The sequence below is a fragment of the Equus przewalskii genome, chromosome 30 (genome assembly GCF_037783145.1).
Source record: "Equus przewalskii isolate Varuska chromosome 30, EquPr2, whole genome shotgun sequence".
NCBI lineage: Eukaryota > Metazoa > Chordata > Mammalia > Perissodactyla > Equidae > Equus > Equus przewalskii.
The window spans coordinates 24192049-24213039 of NC_091860.1; positions in this window are offsets into that span (position 1 = coordinate 24192049).

The window sequence follows — 20991 nt, forward strand, 5'->3', positions numbered from 1 at the left end:
AAAAATAGAAGAAGATGGGCACAGATGTTAGCTCAGGGCTAAACTTTCTCAGCAAAAACATAAAAAATAAAATAAATCTATACAATGAGTTGTCCATCAAAGATAATTTAATATGTTCAAAATTCCTTGGAAGAACAATTCCTATGGCATATGGCCTTCTCCACTTGTTAACTGAGAACCTTGATCAAGACTTCTGAGTATCAGTTATTCCATCTATTATTGTTGTCATCATTATGAAACAATAATAGGAACAAATATATGGAGCTAGATGCCATAAGGAAAAATAGGAGGGTGAGCAACAATGCTGTGGTCACAATTAAAAGGAACCTGTAATCCCTTGGCTGTAGAAGAAATGTTCACAAATACTACAGGCAAGTGAACCAAGAGGAACAAAAGCAGTAAGTATTAAAATGTGGGTTAGTTATGGAACCAGCCATCATTCAAATGTTGGCTTCAACCTTCAAGCCATCTGTCAGAGTAAATTCTATTTATTAGCGAGCATTTCCCTGACCTCAAAGATCAGGGAAATCCCCTTGCTCTGTGTGCCCACAAGTATCTTGTACTTTTAACTCTGTAACATTCATCACACTTGTAATTGCTTGTCTAATGTGGATCTTTCTTACTGAATTGTCTCCGTGAAGCAAGATAAAATCTAATTCATTTTTGCATCCTGATGTTAGCGCTTGGAAGAGAGTAGAAGTTGAATAAATGTTTTGCATAAAATTGAAATTGAATGATTCACCAGTCTCCAAAGTCTGTATTAGAACATTGGTGTGGCAACTAATTAGGTGTTGTCTTACTAGAAGACGAACTCCATGGATCTCAGCTTCTAGAATAGGGCCTGGTGCATAATAGATACTTACAATACTTGGTGAATGAATGAATAAATGAATCAGCATGAGACATATGAAAATATTGTCAATCTTAGAAAATTTAATCCAAGGTTAGGAGGCAAGAAATAATGCATTGTAACTTAGATAAAAGGTAAATTTCTAATTTTCCTCCGTTCTCTCAATCCTGCAATTAGTTCCTTTTATTCATAAATATGTGACTTGAGGACATATTCTTGGGCATTCATAGTAGCCTGGAAATTATACTGCTCTCATGAGTGTCCCCTAAGAAATACCTCTTTCCGTATAGAAAAAAAGAATAGAGTTGAGCAATTCTACTCTTGATTTACATTGTTACTCTTGCCTCCCACAATGCAATGGAGGAAAAGGCAAGAACGGGAAATTTCCAGATAATGTTGGCATTGAGGAAGGCAGAAAACTCTCTCAGGTCATAGTAATGATGGACTTTGTAATCTCAAATTCTTAAAAACTTACTTATTGATAAAAGGATATATGTGGCATATAGTCTGCTTTCTGTTTACCTTTAAAAAAAAAACTTTATCAAAGTATAATGACATAAAATAAACTGCCCATTAAAGCATACAACTTGATGTCCTGACATATGTATACACCCAGGAAACCATCATCAACAGCTTCCTCATGCGAGCCCTTTGTAATCCCTCTATGCGCTCCTTCCCCCTTAACCCCAGGCAACCAAGGATGTGCTGTCTGTCATTATAGATTAGTTTGCATTTTCTTTCATGCAGCATATTATTTTGAGGTTCTTGCATGTTGTTTTATGTATCAATAATTCCTCCCTTTTTATTGATGAGTAGTATTCAACCATATAGATACATCACAATTTTTTATACATTCTCCTGCTGATGGACATTTGAGTTGTTTCCGGTTTGGGCTATTACAGATGAAGCTGCTATAAATATTCACATACAAGTCTTTGTTTGGACATATGCTTTCATTTCTTTTGGGTAAATACCTCGGACTGGAGTGACTGGGTTATACCATAAATTTATGTTTATATTTTTAAAGGAATTGCCAAACTGTTTTCCAAGGTAGTTTACCATTTTTTTTATATCTTAACATTTAAAATCTCATAATATTTTACTTTAAAAAGTATTTTTTCAAAGTTTACTGTGTCCAGCTTCTAATGTTACTTAGTCTGTGAGGCACCAAACGAAGATAAACATGCGTTTCAATTCACCATATAATTACTTTTTAAAAAAAATTCCCACACAAAAATATGGAGCACATTCAAATTATTGGGGAATAGGTGTTTTCATCTCTTTGAATTGTCCAATCACTGTAATTACCCACCACCTTCTACATGGTTAGGCACCCTCCAATATTAAATTACATAGAAGCACTCTGAGTGAATTTTGGCAACAGCCAAACAAATGCAGCAGATCAGAATTGAATTATTTAACTTGGTGAACTAATAATACGTGAGGACTATCAGATGAATTTAGCTGTAGCACATCTAAGTAAACCGAGTAAGAGTTTTACAGAACCAAAGTGACTGGGTATGGTAAATGCCTTGTCATCCAGAGAAGAATTTTAAAGCAAACCCCTAAAACCTCCCATGATAATAGATGTAGGTGATGATATGTCTACGGAAATTCAGGAAGACTCAAATCACACCCCATCACAGGCCCCAACCTCTAGTCAAATGATAGAAAATACAAAATTAAGAAGCTCTAAAGTGAATTGGCCGATAACACTGGGTGATGAGTCATCTCACTTGCATAACAGGCTCGTTGACTTGGCAGGAGTCCAGTTCAGGTTGTTCGTCTTCATCTTTTTCTTGTTTTTTTGTAGTCAGTGCCAGAAAGTGAGCGATGATGATAATTAATGTCAAAAGACGTTGCGTCTTCAAAGCAAGGAAGCTACATTTCAGAGAATGCGTCCCTAGCAAAGAAAAGAGAAATTCCAAAAGGTACACCAAGTTTTTTATGTGTTTCTTTCCCAGTAAAAGAAGCTTATTGAGGACAAAACACAATGAAATAGAGCTTTTTGACTCTTGACATGAAAGAAGACAGTTCCTGGAAAGACCAAGCAGTAAAATTTCCCACAGCACGTCTATGTTGACCACTGCAGAACAACAGAACCCTGTTGACTAGAGATACAAGGTGCAGACTGTGCTCATGCCCAGCTCTGTTTTACTCCCCTTGGCAAGACTGAATGCATATAATGACGTTACTGGATAATGCAGTTGAACAAGACACTAATGGGGGAAAAAACGGACAAGGTCAAAGAAACGTGTCCACATTTAAAATATTCTGGAAGGTAACATGAAATAGCGAAAATATTTTTAATAGTAGTCATTTTTATATTTTCACTGTGTTATGGTTAAGAAATCAGTTTTCCAAGCACATCCAGAACTTTAAAAAGAAAATATTATACCTACTCTTAATTAAAATACTCATAAAATCTTTGAGTAAAAACATCAATAGTTGATAAGTGGCAAATAGTAAAGAAATAGAAACCAACCAATAAGCTGATGGTTAAAAAAAGTTAAAAGAAATGAGTGATGACTAGAAATAACCATAAAAGCCTTGGAAATCATAAAACTATTTTTAAGATATAATCTTTGTTAATAACCATATATGTAATAGCTCACATAGGATTAAATATATATAACATTATGTTTGTTTCTCTGTGTAAATATGCACATATCCACCCTTACTACACATATGTAATTCCTACCTTGGTTTTATCACACTATTTGGCCTAGTCCATGATGAGTAGCTAGATAATGTCATGATCATGAGGATTAATGATGTGTTTTCACTCTGTACTTACCTCCCCTTACATTTTGACGTAACATTTGGTTTAACTGATGTTTGACTGATAAATCTTCGAATTTCTGAACTTTATTTTACCTTTTTTGTTTGTTTTCCTGGACTTGGGGCCATTGTCTTTCACAGGAAGTGTGTGTGTGTGTGTGTGTGCGTGTGTGTGTGGTAGGAGAAGGGAAGAGCCTGCCTGTCAGGACAGAGGGGAGAAGGAGAGGCAACTAATAATTTTGGATGCTGCCTGCTTGCCAAGTCCTGTGACAGACGGGACCTAATTACTAAAATATCTGCCTATCAAATTCTACTTAAAAATGCTTAAAAGCACAGAAGTTTTCTCTTTCTCAAGTTACCATTTGACCTGAAATCCCTGCTTTGCCTGAGATTTCAAGAGAAGGAGCCTAAATGTAACTTCAGAACTCAAATACTAAGTAAATTCTTCTTGAGTGTATTCCTCCTAAAAATCACACCTTTTCTACCAAATATGTCATTCATTTGGAATGAAGAACTTTGCTATGATGTTTTTGTTTATTCCACTTTTTTCCCCCTAAAAAATGTATCTTGAATGTCAAAAAGTGGGAATTCATTTCAGATGACCATTGGCATACTATGAGAGGAGGCTGACCAGTTCAGAATCTGCCCAGGACCAAGGGTTTGGGTAGTATGTGTTATGGGTTCTCAGGCCTCAATTTGCATCTTTCATCCATCTCATCGGTTTCCTCTCTATGCCGTGACTCACCATAAAACAAATGCTTGATAACACTGAGGTCAATGAAGGTACCTGCTTAGTGGACGGTGTCAGAAGAAATCTCTCATTTCCATTCCAGCCCATTTCTAAAACTTTTGCTATTCTCAAGCAGGATAACTTTCCAACTTCTACAAAAGTATCTATTATGCTATGGATTACTGACCCTACAATTTAGCATTAATTTTAAAGTGGAATACCCTGTGACATCCCTTTGAACAGTCTGTATTATCCGACATTATCTTTTAGTCTTCAAGTTTAAAAAAGTAGTAAGACCTTAGCTCTACCTGGAATTAATAACTAAAAGTTCAACATACTCCTACAGGATATAAATATATTAGTATCCCTGAGAAATATGAAACTAATTTAAGAACTTCCCACATATTGAGAACCGTTCACAGAAATTTGCCAGCTCCTTCTTTATGTAAGATAGGATCTCGTGGTTTGGTGTATGTACTGAATGCCAATTAAAACATTACATACCTAGGGGGCATTAATATGAAGCAAAAGAGAACGACTGATGGGGAGGTCAAAATAAACTTTGCAAAAGAAAAGTAATGTCTGACAAAGAAGAAAATGCACTTTCTTCTACAACCCACCAACTTTCTGAAAATTATCATATAAATATGAATGGCGATAATTGAGCTTTTTTCCAAGGCTTAAGTTTCTGTGACAGTCAACTCCTGAATAGAAGCAAACTACATTCTCTTAGGAATCTTAGGAAACAAACTACATTGTCTATTCCTACTGGGACAATTTATCCCAGTGTCTTGGTTCTAGAAGGAAATAAGACTGAGAGCCTTCTGAATTGTCAGGAGTTGAAAGGTGAAGAGTGTTCCATTTCTAAATGGATTGGGATGAGTTCATATTTTAGTTAAGAGTTTTCAATAGCCACAGAACGCACTGACATTCTTAAAACAAATTAAATGTGTCTACATTTAGTCTTTCCCGAAATAATTGCAAATTTATATGGTCCATGATTGTTATATTTATTTTTTTATAAAGTCCTCCACATCAGCACACAAACTTTTGGAAAATAACCACATACACTTAAGCAATCGGTTCTTTGTTAATACAGCTGAAAACAGTGGGTGGGCCATTTCTTTTTTCAGGTGAGAAAAAGCAGGCTGAGAAGTGAACGCCTCAGATTGCTTCTGTTTGTCTGAGGCTGCTGTCCTCAGGGCTGCGTTCTCTTGGCTGGGCATACCTGTTGATCACGCTGCTTAACTGTAATTATTCCAGACAGCTTTTTGGCTCACAGTTTTGTTTCATAGGCTTCATAAATCATACAAATTATTACCGCAATGGAAAACTGTAATTACCCACAAACCCTGACATGCCAAAATGTGTATTAATTAGATAAGGTAATAAATACTTTACTGCATATGACTATAATTATTACCTCAAAAATGACATATATCCATATACCATCTTGATATTCTGCAGCAAATGATTCAATCTCATGTTTAGTTCATAACAGAATTATCTAATTTGATTAATTAGTTAATGGTTTTTCAAGGTATTTCAAATATGAGAAATGATGTAGAATTGCTAAGTTTCAAACTTAATGTTATGATAAAATGAGATCCAAACTATAATTTGCAGAGGGACTTCCTATGAGGATAACCTATAAAAGTTTGTGTTTCTTAGTTATGAATTTGGGTTTACATAGGAAGTCTTAAGAATGATGATTACATCTAAAATTTTGCACATTCCATTTCTAGAACAGTACAAAACAATTTGTCATTTGAAAAAAATGAGGAAACCTTCTTTCTGGTAGAAACAAGCATAATGTTTCAAGACATATACTTTTTAGGTACCAATCTAGCCTAAAATTTCAGTGTGGAAAGAAATTCCAGAGTAGATTTGAAAGAACTTACTTGATTAAGGAATGCTCACATAAATACTTAGTGCATAATATGTCGTTCTTATATATTTTAGTGATGTGTAAGTTCAGATTTCTAGGATAATATGGAGTAAAAGAGAAGAACTATATTCAGGTGTCTACTATATCTTAGTTTATTCAACCCAACCTATTGATTTTCAACTCAGTGTTTTCAATATGTGCAGAAAAAATGGATCTTGTTCTTAATGTTCTAAATATTATGTATAGCAATATTTCTATATGTATCTCAACTAATACACGTGACACATTACATTGAAATAAAAATTTTCAGGCTGAAGAATAAAGAAGAACATTAAATTTTATGGAGGTGAGAGATAAGTCAGTGCAGTTATTGCTTGATTAAATCTGTTCCAAAAACCATTAACAGTGGTGGCTTTCATTTAAATAGAGGTATTCTTAACAAAGCTTTAATAAGAAGAAATATAAGCTATCCCCATATTGTCCTATCTGGATGATTATCTCCAAGAGTCATTTAAAAGAGAATTCAAAGACAATTGACTCATCTGTCTTCATTTTACCATTATTCGGAAATTATTAGAGTGTCATATGAAAGGGAAATCATGTTGAAGGTAACACATTAGCTATTCCACTGTAGAACTTCCCCCAAAACAATAAAAGAGACTGTCTTAAGGAGACAGTTGAAATAGTATAGTAGTATAGCAAAACTGTTCTGTATCTAGTCTACTTCTCAATGTCTATCATTGCACCTGACGCATATTAGGCATCCAATAAGTATGTGTTGAATAAATTAAAGCAATCAAATGACATTTATCATGGAGGAGAGAGGCTAATTGACATTGTACTTTATCTGGTTATCATTATAATATGATGGTTTTCGGAAAATGTGAACAACTCAAAGATGCTACTAATTCAGAATGGAAAATCGTGTTATAAAGTATTATGGAAAAAAATGAAGAAGGAACTTTTTAAAAAAGATTTTACTCTAAATACTCAAAATTTAGTCAGTCTTCTACGGATTCTTTTGTTCAAAAGCTCTTTAGTACATTACAGAGAAGGCAAGATACTATTAACAAAGGAATCAAAACTTTGTAATGTTATAGCAGAATATTTTAGCATATTTTGTATGTGCTAAAACAATAAATCTTAGACTATTTACTAGCTATATATTAGCACATTAACTCTGAAAATGTAGCATATATAAATATTAGCATATTTACAGTTTATTAGGAATTTTGCAAAAAGCCAGGATACAGAGATTTCAGGGCATGAGCCAACTCTAGGGGAGAATGTCTCTTTTTAGGTCATCCTGTGGTAATTATCATGCCAGCTGTGGCAGAAAGGTACAATCCAAAAGCAATCCATGAAGAAAAGCTATTGACAGCTCCAACTTATGTTTCTGGGATTAAGTCAGACCAATCCTTCTACTGAAAACAGAAAGGATGCTGCATAAAATATATTTTTAAAATTTTTCCTTAAAAGCATTAGAAAGCTGTCAGAAAAGTAAGAAATTACCAGGCTAGAATCTTAGAACAATCAGTAACCCAGAGGGGTAAAGTGGAGTGCTGAGGGCATATGTCAATTTGGGAACCCTTGAACTTCAAGAAAGAAGAATAGAAACCAACTTTCTGCAACCACCCAATATTCCAAGTCTAAAAGAAGTCATCAATCCCTCCATTAAGCTGGCTCCCGAAAAAGTAGCAGCCTCTTGAAAATAAACTAAAATAAAGCAGAAGGAAGCCACCCCCATCAGACCTGGACAACTACCAGTTTTCTTGAGCTGAGCAGATCAGGAGGAAGGTGGGAGGACATGGTCTACTTATTCTAAATAAAGTAGACTCACCTATCGGCATCACACATGCCAAAGTTAGGGCATCACAAATCATGTCTGGAAATCTCAAAGCAGGGCTCGATGCCCACACTTTCGAGTTCTCCTGTTTACTCTCTTATGAAAAATAATTTATTCAATCAGTCAATCAACCACTTGCTCCATAGGTAGCCATTAAATTCCCTCTCTGTGCAAAGTGCTTTGGATGCAAAAAAGGGGAGAATTTCTACTCTTATTCTCAAGATGATCTCTCATTTTTCAGCATTTAAGCCCAACTATTCATGGCATGGCAAACTTCAAACAATTTGCAGATTGAGTAAATACAGGCTTCCTTCTCTTCCTATTGAGAAGTATTACAATTTTCCTAATTGAATGGGATCCACTTCTCCTGGGTTCTCAAGCCTCAATCTCACAACTTCATAGTTTCTGCACATAAGTTTAGACATTTATAGGGTCTGATGGGGAAATCCAGATACAGTCATAAAATTCATAAAGCTCAAGTCACCCAAGAAATGGTAAACCTCCCAAACACATTTATTGTCAGGAAGTAGTTTAGGTACTGGCCAGAATTTGGGCTTATAATTGAATAAAGACCTTTGTCATAAGCTTAATCTAGGATGCAAGAAAATGTAATATGTAGAATTTAGAAATCTAAAAGATCAAAGATTTCATCTTAATATGAACAGAGATCATTAAACACATATTAGCTGAGCATCTCATCTGTGTCAGATACTATGCTAGAATCCCAGGAATTATAACAGAAGTTAAGAAAAAGTGTTTTTCCCAATAGAATTACCTTCAAAATAGGCTTATGTAATCGACGTTTGTGTCACTCTGTCTCAGAGTGGGTTAATTATTGAAACCACATCATGATTAAATTAAACACTTATTACGTATGTGCCTATATTTATTCACTGCTGTATCCTCCACACCTACAGTACTATTCAGTGCATAGAAGATACTCAATAAATATTTGGAAAATGAGTGAAGGAATTAAAAAATCAATGAGTAAAAGGAAAGTCTTCTTCAGACAACACCACCTACCAATAAACCTTTAAAAACTGTAGTATTCTGTTGCAGGACACATGAAAAAAGAACACCATAATTACTTAAATTCCATCTGATTGTTGATATTGTGGCTCTTTATTTTTTTATGATGATGTTAACTCTAAACAATCATCTATTTCATAATGTAATAACTGGTAATTGTAGAAATGATTCATGATTTCTAATTAAGCTTATCTAATTTTTGTTTCTTTGGGGGTAAAAGAAAAACAGCAAGAGATGAAAATAAAAGGGAGGAGAGACACAGGTTGTCGTTCAGTTTTATGTGAACTGAAAGGTTTACAGTGAGCATCTGTTGGATGCAATTTCAGTACTCAGGGATTTCGTGGAGAGATTAGATCAGTTACAAATTGTTAAATCTGATGGCTTAGATAAAAATTTTTACCAGAGGCTTTAAAAGAAGTAGAACACGTTTTGGGGAGAAGCAATTGCCTTCTGGAGAGTGCACATAGTATATATTCTTCAAAGCAAATTAAATGTGAAGAGACGGTGTAACTAGGTCTCCAATTAGAGTGAAATGATTGCATTTTCAGCTAGAATGGGCAAATCGTCTTTATTCTGTAGTTAGGTTTATCTGTTTACGATCGCTCTCCCCTCATATTTCAGCGTATGGCACTTAGCAAAATACAAAATATGTACTTTTTAAATATTGACTAGGGAAAAATGAAGCATATATTATTCCTAGAAGTGTCTATGCAAGGTACTTTATAAAAGGAGAACATATATATGTGTGTGTATATATAGCTGCATAGATATAGGTAAATAGCCTACCTTTTCTTGTTTTATAAGTAATTACATGCCATGCTGAATCACTGATATGCAAAAGATCTAGCATATAAAAGCCCTAATGATCTTGTCTGATTTTGTTTTTCTTTTTCATCCCCTCTGTCATTGGCTTGGAAATAATCTTTAGGTGATCTCTCATCTCACCCACCAAACTGAGTTAGGATAATGGGACATATCCCTTCACATCCCTCAAAAACTTACAGCATTCCACTACATTGTGTTTGGATCAGAAATTTTTCAGTGTCAAAAATGATCACATTTTGAAAAGGCAACTGCTCTTTGAATTCTTATTGGGGTGTGTGTGTGCATGCATGTGTGTGTGTGTGTGTGTTGTCTGATGAATAGGGGAGTAGATTGCAGGAAAGGTCCAAAATCCATCTCTTCCTGAAGAGTGGCCAAGTTGCAAAACCATTTAAAATAAAATGTCATTCAAATTGGGCAATTTGTCCTCAAGTCGTAAGAATGTCTTGAATCTTCCCGAAATTGGGCACAATTTTATATTGCACTCCTGAACTTCAGCTTTGGCAGTTAAAATGCATTTACTGGCATGAAAAATGCCATTAACCTTTACTTATAGAAAGCTCTTCAAAAACTACATGAATTATGAGGAATATTTTGAAACTTTTCATCTAGCAAACTAAAGGATCAAAGGAGTCTTCTTATAATTAATAACAACTAATTGAGACTATCAGAGAATTTCAACAGGGATTGTAATTCAAGAAACTATTTTAAATGCACTAAAGAGAGACTCACCTTTAGTCTGCATTGGTGTCAGAAGCCCTTGGACCAATAACTTAGAGCATTAATTTGCCACTTCTAATTTTGTGATACATACATAGCCTAAAGTGTAGCTCACACACACTCAACACAAACCAGCTCTCTGCATGTGGTCAAATTCAATGATACAACAAAGAAATTTAAAGATCTAAAAATAAAAAGAATGTGAATTCATTATAGAAAAACAGAAAAGGCATTTCTTTATGGTCCTCCAACTTTTCTGAGTTAAGGACAAGTGAGGTTAAGTGATAAACTCACCCATATCACAGGACAGAATCTTATTTAATTGCAATGGCAATACTGATGGTGATGACGTTAAAGCCGACTACAGATTTTTCAAGAAGTTTTTAAAATTCTTCTGTATCGAAAGTCATTAAGAGCTGCAACTTGGGCCAGAGGAGAATAAGTCGTAAGTCCAGACGGTCGGTTTCATTTTTGTTTGAATTGTCCAATCCTCATTTATGATTTTTTTTCTAATGCGAAAAGTCACTACTTGGGCTTAGCTGTGATATCATCACCTTCACAGAATTTTTCAAATTTCCACAGAATTCAGTTAGAAACTGAAGGGACTGGATCATTTAAGTCATCAGCTCTTTCTGTAGACGAGTAGTATCAGCTATGCTCAAGTAGGATATATGCAGAATTTGTTCATCCTGTATACAGTACTGATAAAATGTCCAGCAAATGAGTCACGCCTGTTTTTATAGAAGTAGCTGAATTTCCCAGAGATGCCCAAAAAGGGGCTGATAGCAATCAGCCAAGTACAAATCTGAATGTTTTTTAATGCTTCCATTTCTGGTTTCTTTCTACATGCAGAGCTTTCCTACTTCTGCTGCACTGGGACTATGGGCCACAACAAATAGACAGGAGAAACCAGAGCTCAGATTATCAAGGGAAAGTTGAGACTAATAAAGTTGGTTGAGATCGAGTCTGTCTTTAGTTAAGGCAGAACTGACAAGGTCTAGAGCCAAGAGGAAGTCCAGGTGAATATAGGCCAACAGGAATAAAACCAAGTGATTCAGTTGTATAATGCAAATGGACCAATAGAGCATATGGGGCAATTTAAGGCTGAGCCATGAAGCTTCTTACATGTTTTCTGCTGAGACAAGAACCGATTGCAAGAATTTCCTGCAGTTGCGTGCAGGCAGCTGCCATTGCAGAGGTGTTAAGAGGAATAATAAAGGTTGACTAAGGGATGTGAGTCTATTTTTAGGTGAGAAAATTACAATTTCTCACTTCTGTTGCATATTTTACAAAGGGAGATCAGAAGCAAGTTGATTTCACAAGTTCAATCTATGGGGCTGAGAAAATGTTTTTCAAGAGACTTTGCAGCCTGGCTACTTCCTCCATTAAATCAAAGGGCACTCCAAAACAGCACTATAAGATTCTGTACCTATGCTCTGTGTACCTTCTCTGGAGAGAAATCAGCTGAGAAAATCTCTTTGTGCAGACCAGGCTTCGGTAGCCTGAGTCTATAGCCGAGCTTTTCTTAAGTATTAGAGGCTGCGCTGAGTTAGTCCCCGTGGGAAGTCACTTAGTTTTACCGTCCCAATCTCAATACCCTTTCCAATCTAGTTGCAAATAGGAAAAGTTGGACTTATGCAAAATCAGCAGGAGAACGTCCCACCTAAGGGTGAGGCGAATTGAAATTAAGATTGTGAAAGAGATGCCTTGAGCCTCAATCAGAAATGTTTTTAAAGAGAAAGTGTGAAGAAGGAAGACAGAAGGCTGGAGGATGCTTCATTTGTCAGACTCTATTGGCAAGAGCTGTTACATGTCCCGAAATCAGGTCACGGGTGTTGGCAGTGGTGTCTAATATAGAATGAAGTTTTGGGCATACAGTGCCCTCAGAAACAGGAAGAATATGCATGGACGTAATAGGGATTAATAATTTGATCTGGGTTTTATAAATCACCTTACATCAAAGAGCTCAACTATCGATCATGATAATGATCTCTTCTTTTTTATTCATAAGATCCTCGTGAGGTAAAGAAGGCCTACTATTATCCTAATACCAATTTAAAAACAAGAGAAATCGAGATCCAAGTAATTTAGTAATTTCCTCACACACAATGAATCAAGGCTTAAACAGCTGGTTCATAGTCTGGTGCTGCAGCTATAGCGGAAGGATCTCAATTCTGAAGAAGAAAAAGTGCCCCAGAGTTAAAAGAGTGCCCCGTTCCTCAATCGCCGTGGCTATAGTCTGTGATCCGTTTATCTTTAACGCTATTTCCTTTTTTTAAATTATGCATAGCTGTAGCTCTCCACTCGACAATATCTCTTTAAAATTCTACATATAAGCAACCAATAATGAAAAAATTGTTGGTGTTAGAAAATCATCAATGGATGCTAAAACTAGTAGGTTAATATTCAGTCAGAAAGAGGATATTTACACAATCTCAAAGTATCTCCTCACAAATTGCTTATTAACAACAAAGGAAAGAATAGCGATGATAAAATTGAGGAACCTGGTGGATACCACCTTAATCAGTGACTAAAATTAAACTCCTCAGTAATGAAACAAACCAACAAGTCCTTGATATGAGAAGGACCACAACTTACATCTGTGGTATTCCTACTGAAAAAAAAAAAAAACCAGCATAATTTGAACTTTGTCATAAGGAAATATCAGATAAGCCCAAATCAAGGAACCCCATACAAAATTACCCTTCTTCAGTCTTCAAAAATGTCAAAGTCAGGAAAGACAAAGGACTGAGGAACCGTTCTAGATTAAACAAAACTAAAATCTCTTGAAAGTGAATGTAATGTGTGATCCTGGACTGGATTCTATAAAGAATTTCATTGGGACAATTGGAGATTTTGTGTATAGACTGTGAATTAGATAATAAATTGTATTAGTGTTAAACTTCCTGATTTTAATCATTGTACAACAGTTATATGAGAGTAGAGAGTGTTCCTAGTTTTAGGAAATACAGTATTTATGGATAAAAGTCCATGATTTCACCTTCATCTTTCTCTCAAATGATTCATACAAATGAAGAGAGCGAGAGAAAGGAGTTGCTATGGCAAGTGGGGCAAAGTGTAAATAATTGGTCAATCTAGGTATTTATTTGTTGAATATTTCAAGTCTAGGAAATCTTCATAAGACTTGAGACATTCTACAAATAAATACCAAGTCCCTATTATGTATCAGAGACTGTTCTAGGCACATGGGGTATGTTGGTGAACAAACATACAGAGGTACTCTTGGGGTTTGAAAATGTTTTCTTGTGTTCCTAAGGATATCCTTAATATGGAGTTCTCCATCTAAACTAAAATTTAATGTAGGGCAGAGACCAGAGCTCTTTTTCTTGAAGGCAATCCCCTTATTTCTCAAATTCCAAAAGGAAACAAGGAGTCGAATCAATAGAACACACAGATGTCTTTACTTTATGGCTTGTTCATGTCTTGGCCCAGGCTCTCTCTGTCAAGTGACAGTTCATGTCTTATATTTTCTCCCCTCGCTAAGAAGGATTAGTTTGATCGTTAAAGTTTGTAAGTGCTGTTTGTCCATGGTTCCTATCGTGTCCTCGATCTTGAGGATACGTTGTACTCAAGCAGAGGAAAGGACCATATAAATTTAAACGCCTCTTCTTCTATCAGCTCAACTCTCTGTACATAATCTGAAGTCATTTAGAGCAGTGGTGATTTCTGGATAATTCAAAAAAGAACTGAAAAAAATCGCTTCTTACCACAAATAAAAGACACATCGTAGACACTATTTTCTCTAAACTTCACACATATTGGTCATAAATGACCTTTATTCAAAGCCCCAGTTTTGAAACTGTCTCATGAGATCAATGATCATTTGTTATAAGGTGATGAGACATGAAATTTTAATTAATTGGTAACAAGTAAATAACGAACTTGATATTAACATTATTTTTAAATTATCTATTCAGTATTTTGTAACCTTTTAAACTCATTTCTAGACGTATCCAGTTGTATATGTGTTTGTGTAATGGTTTACCAAGTGTCAATTAAGTAGCAAACTGCATTTAGTGTTATATGAGAAGCATATAATTTTTAAACTGATTTCTCATATAAATCATTCAAAACAATGATTATAAATGTAGACAATTTAGGTAGAGTGTCATTCTGGCCATACTTGCGACATTGACATATGCCTCTGTCAAAAGTTTTATGATAATTAGCATCAAAAATGATATGAATAATAATAATAATTATCGCTCAGCAAATACTTACCAAGTACCTCATGAGTGCTGTCGACTTTCCTAAATGCAGGGCACACAACAAAACATACATGATCTACGACTCCCATGAGACTTAGAGCTCAGCAAAATAATTGCTACCTATTTTTGTATTCAATAAATATTTTGAAGTGATTAATATGAGCAAAGAACTATTCTAAATCTTTATCAAGTTCAAAATTATAATCTTCATAAAAATTCTGGGAGGCATGAGGTATAACTCCTTTCATTCTACAGATGTATAAAGTGAGGTCATATAGCTAGAAAGTAGTAGAATCAGAATTTAACCAGACAGTCCAGGTCCAAAATTCATTCTCTAATCACTACACAATGATAAGCATCATCATCATCCTCATCATCACTATCAGCATCATCATTGTCATCATCACTGGCACTTATTAAATGCCAGATTTCAAACAGTGTGCTGAGCACTTCACATACCTTCTCTCATTAATGAAGCATGTGACACAGTACCTTGCATATGGTAGATGTCAGTAACTAATTGCTTAATGAATGGAGGAAAACAATGTTTCAAAATTCCAATGTGTTGTCCTTGATGATGCTGACATACATTAACCTCACTCTTCTTCTTTTGACCTTCTAAAGCATTTTCTATATATGCCACGTAATATAACATCCTTTGTTATAGCATCTCATTCTTTGATTACTTAGTGGTAATGTTACCAGACCAGTATTCTTTCAAGTTACTCAAACGTAGTGGTTGTCTTACACATCTTTTTATCTCTTAAATGTCTATCATGACATAGAATTGATGCAGAATTTAGTCTACTTTACACAAATACTTGTGGACTGATGGAATTCTATATTATGGATCATAATAGATTCTTAATTCTTGAATCCTTCCTAGAAAATGGTAGGTATAACCATCATCTTGCTAACCCAAAAGAGTTAACTGCCCTCTGTGAAGAAACACTGAGTTACCAATAAAATTTTACTCATCTTGATTTACCACTAAGTCAGGCAATCAATCTTACTTGATTCCTGTTTCAGATTCTCATCATAGATATTTCTCTCTCTTTCTCTCTCTCTCTTCCTTCTTCCTTCCCTTCCTTTTTCCCTCTTTTAAATTTTGCTTTCCTTCATCCCTATTTTTTAACAGACTGGAAAAATTCTCCAGAGGTGATCATCACAGACAGGTTTTATAAAAGCAACTGCCTTTAATCCTGAATTTCAGAAAGAACTTGATCCAGCTGTCAATTCCAAAGGAGAAAGTAGTGTTCCAGGTGACAAAATAGAAAGAGTGGAGCAAAAGTCAAAGACAGATATAACAGCTTTGCAACAACTCAGTTTATATTAGCCAGATAATGGGGAAAGGAGGAGCAGGAGAAAAATGTCCTACAAAGATGCCAGATTTATCAAGGAAGTAAATAGCATAGCTTGAGAAAGTATACCTCCCTTTCTTGTCTTATCCTCATCTCTCAGGCTCTCACCTAATCTGTGAGATCCATCATTTGGTTTTCTATTTCCAAAACATTACACAGATGTCAAAACATTTAGGAAAGCTAAAGAGTACATGAATGACTCAAGTGAATTAAAGTGGAAGATGGAGAACAACTTTCTAATAATTGGACTGTCAAGTTCTCTAATTCCACAGGTAAGAGAGCTAAGAAGTATAAAGAACTGATTTTTCTCTACATAGAGATATTATTCAGAAAAAAGAAGAAACTATAACCACTCAGCTAAGACTGGCTATACAATACATATCAATGTTTAAAAATTAAATTGACTTGTTTGACTCTGCAAAGCTGTTGGTATTTAATAATGGTAATAATAGAGATAGTACTATTTTACTATCCCATTTAATCTTCACAATAACAGTATGAGATAGGTACTATATTACTCGTTTTACAGATGAGAAATCTAAGGTGCAGAAAGATAAAATGACTTGCCCAAGGTACCTACTAGTAAGTGGCAAAGTAGAAACTGGAATGCCAGCAGTTTGATTCCTAAATGTGCAAGCTTAATGCATGCATCTCTTAAAGCACACACATCTCTACTACATGCATACTAATCACACATTGTATACCATAATTATTACTAAAAAATGCTTCAGGGGTTTTTGCCAACTTTTATTATCAGTTCCTGGCCATTTTATTCTGTTAGATCTTAACAAGACTATTTTCATCTACTTTAATCAAAAAGAGAAAATACTAGAGGTGCACTTAACTTGAGCCTTCTCTCTTTTCCTCCAGCTGTCCTGTCAATTTGTCATACAGGAATTGACTGAAGAATTCTAGACTACCATCCTTTCTTCAAGGGCTGGCAATGAAGTGGATGATGAAAGCAGCTAAGGAAATTTTCTAGAGAAATCAGGGCCTTTTGCAGGCTTTGTCACTGTATAAGTTTTATTTTAGAGATGAAATAACAAAGTCCTACGTGCATAAGAAACTTGAGTAATATCCAGATGCCAAACCCTCATTGAGTTCTTGAAGAATAAGTAAATATATCTCTTTAACGTATTGCCAGAAGTTAATCTAACTATATTGGAATTCAGCATTATTTCCTAGAAATAAGAATTCAATATATCATATATATTTATTCAGTCATACAATAAATATTGCACCTACTTTTTGCAAAGCTGTAATTAATAACGTCTGAGACCTTGCCTAGAGAAGCTCAGTGTTTGAGGGGGTGCTGAGGAGCTGGGGGATCATGGAGGAAGACATAGGAAAATACATAGTAACAATTAAATGAAATTACAATTGTAATTACAATACAATTAAATTAAGAGTGAACAGAGAAAAATTACAAGATATTATGGAATTAGAGGAGGAAGCTCTTAATCATTATGTCAAGAGTCAAGAATGGCAGAGACCCCTAAGAAGACTTTTAGAGGGGTAAATTCTGTGCAAAGACTTGAAAGATAAGTAGGTGTTCACCAGGCAAATAAGGGTAGGAAGATGGAGGATGGTTTTTGTTACTCAACAAATTAATTTAAAATTCCATTCATATTGTATATGTAAGTTAGTATCTGTGGCATGCTTATTTTGGAATAGTACTTGTTGAATGCTATTGGTAATATTGAGTTTGAGTAAATATTTATTGACAATTTATTGTTTCTGACTGTGATATGCCATCTTTCAGTCATCTCAATTGACTCTTAATCTACTATTGACTCTCTTATAACAATCAGGACTGACCATATTCAGGGAAAACAAATATTGCTAAATATTTGTAGATTATTTGGGTCTACATCCACTGAAACTCCTAGCATGATAATAATAGGTATATGACTTGTACATGATTAGTTAATGGTTGTGTAATAAATCTTATCTATCATATACACAATAATGAAGTGTTTGTCAAGTGAAATCTATCCATCCTGGCCCCATTAATTATGTATTTCTTACCACAGGTATGAGAGGTAGACCAAGAAGATTAACCACAACTGGATGGCAAGAAATTATAATTCACAGAGATATTTGGCTTAATTCACAAGTGCAAACAATGCTTTATTCAATAAATTACCTATCTCTATATACAAATCCATCATCTATCTCCAGCTTTCTCAGTCTTGGCTTTATTGACATTTACAGTTGGATAATTCTTTATTTTGGGAGAACTGTCCTGTGCATTGAGATGTTTCCTTTACCCACTAGATGCCAATAGCAAACTCCCTTCCCCCAGGTGTGACAAACGAATGTGTCTCCAGACATCGCCAAATATCTCCTGGGGAATAAAATCCCGACCCTGTTTGACAGCCACTGATCTATATTAAATCGTACAAACTTCTAAGGAAGATAGTCTAATTATCCCATATTTTACAGACTTAAAAAGAAAACTCGAAAATTCACCTACCAACACAAGTGCCCAATTATTTCCATTAACACCAATTAAATGCTTTTATGCTAATGAGACTAAAGAAAAAGTTCAAGTCACACTTATAGGCAGGTTCAAAGTTTCCTACAAATTTTCTCTATGATGAAAGACTTTTTTTAAATTATTTTTTCTAAGGTATGCTTTTTTTCGTGAGGAAAATTGGCCCTGAGCTAACATCTGTTGCCAATCTTCCTCTTTTTTTTCTCCCAAAGCCCCAGTACATAGTTGTATATCCTAGTTACAAGTCATTCTAGTTCTTCTCTGTGGGATATTGCCACAGCATGGCTTGATGAGCTGTGTGTAGTTCCGTGTCCAGGATCCAAACCAGCGAACCTGGGGCGACCAAAGCAGAGCTTGTGTAATTAACCACTCGGCCACGGGGACAGCCCTGACAAAGGACTTTTGAAGACACAGTTGTGCAGACAACAGAGGTCTCTCACGTTAAGTTGGAAAAGAACAAACTTATGGATCGGTGAAAGTAGTAGCAAAAAAAGCCAAAAACTGCAGTACATTCTAGTAAATAAAGTATTTCCTACTTCCCAAAAATGAATGGATTCGATCTAGCCATATTTAATGAATCTTCTCTTTATCAAAAAATACTTATTGAACATCTCATATATGTGAATCCCTGCTCTATGACCTATGGGGACAAGATGCGTAAATTCTAAGACATATCTATAAGGAAAGGTAAATAATTTTAGATAAAGTAAATGTGCTATCACAGGGCAGCTCTTGATTAATTACCACCTGGGTAATGAAGAAAACAATATTTTCAAAGAAGAGGAAATATTTGAGAGTTAGATACTCTGAGAAGGCTTTTTATAAGAAGTGTGACTTGAGTTACCTATCGAATAGCTAAAAGATAAAGGAAGGAAGAAATCTCAGGAATAATGATTGAGTGAACGAAGGGAAAGTCAGAATATTCTAGGAGAACTTGGGGAAGAATGGGAAAAACCTAGGGTAGAGGGAGCGTTAATAGAGGAGATTCATGAGAAATGAGGCTGAAAGGCAGATGGAATTAGACTGCAGAGTGCTGAGTTGATAAACTCAGGAATTTTGTCTTTATCTTTTAAGAATTAGAGTTCTATAAGAGATTTTTGGTGAACAATATAACACAATGAATGTAGCTTTTCAGAAGATTAACCTGGAGCTGTTCTGTAGAACCTATTATGGTGGAGGACTCAGAGATATAAAGGCCAGGGTAATCTAGAATATAACCCAGAAATAAGAATTTTTCTTTTTTTTTGAGGAAGATTAGCCCTGAGCTAACTACTGCCAACCTCCTCTTTTTGCTGAGGAAGATGGGCCCTGAGCTAACATCGATGCCCATCTTCCTCTACTTTATACATGGGACGCCTACCATAGCAGGGCATGCCAAGTGGTGCCATGTCCGCACCCAGGATCCGAACCGGCGAACCCCAGGCCACCAAAGTGGAACATGCAAACTTAACTGCTGCGCCACCGGCCGGCCCCAGGAATAAGAATTTTAACTTAGAAAGGTAATGGTTACAGTGAATAAACTATGGTGATTCAAAGAATATCTCTATAATTAAGTGGATTAAGACCCCATATGTTCATTTCAGCAATTATATTCACATTGATTCTGAACCATGCACAGTAGAACTGATTATGGTCCCGTAATCATGAAGATGGTCCAAATGATCAGATTAGCAGAGGCAGGCATGCAGCCAGTTAAGCTCCTCCTTTTCAGTTAGCTCCCTTGATGGATGTTGCTTTCTCTTTTGGTTGGTTGGTTGGTTGGTTGGTTTGTTTTTGGTACTTCAGTGGTGTGTCCTGAGGTGCTCTCTATCTTAGCGTGCAGTGGAAGTTCTCCTAAAAGCCACCTCGGTGTTATCCATTAAGCTGTGCTCTAGGGAGTATGACTTTTAAAGCTATTATCTATACAAGGAACAGAGAAATGACGGGTTGAGACTATTTTCTTATTCAAAGGCTCTGCTACCATAAGTGACATAGCCTAAACTAACTGAATGCTATGTGTAAATCAGCCTGAAGGATCAAGACAACTTCTCCACACTCCACATTGCTTGGCCGTATGTTTTGTAGGTGTTCCTGTTCTTCTCCAAGTCTCTCTCAAGTTTCTCCGCCCAACCTTTATTCTTCCATTTAAGGAAGGTAGAGGAACTAGATTAAAGTCAGTTGGTCTGCACTGAAACAGCTAAATAACTCTGGTGAGGAGCGATTTAGAACAGATAAGATGTGGCAACTTGACATATTTTC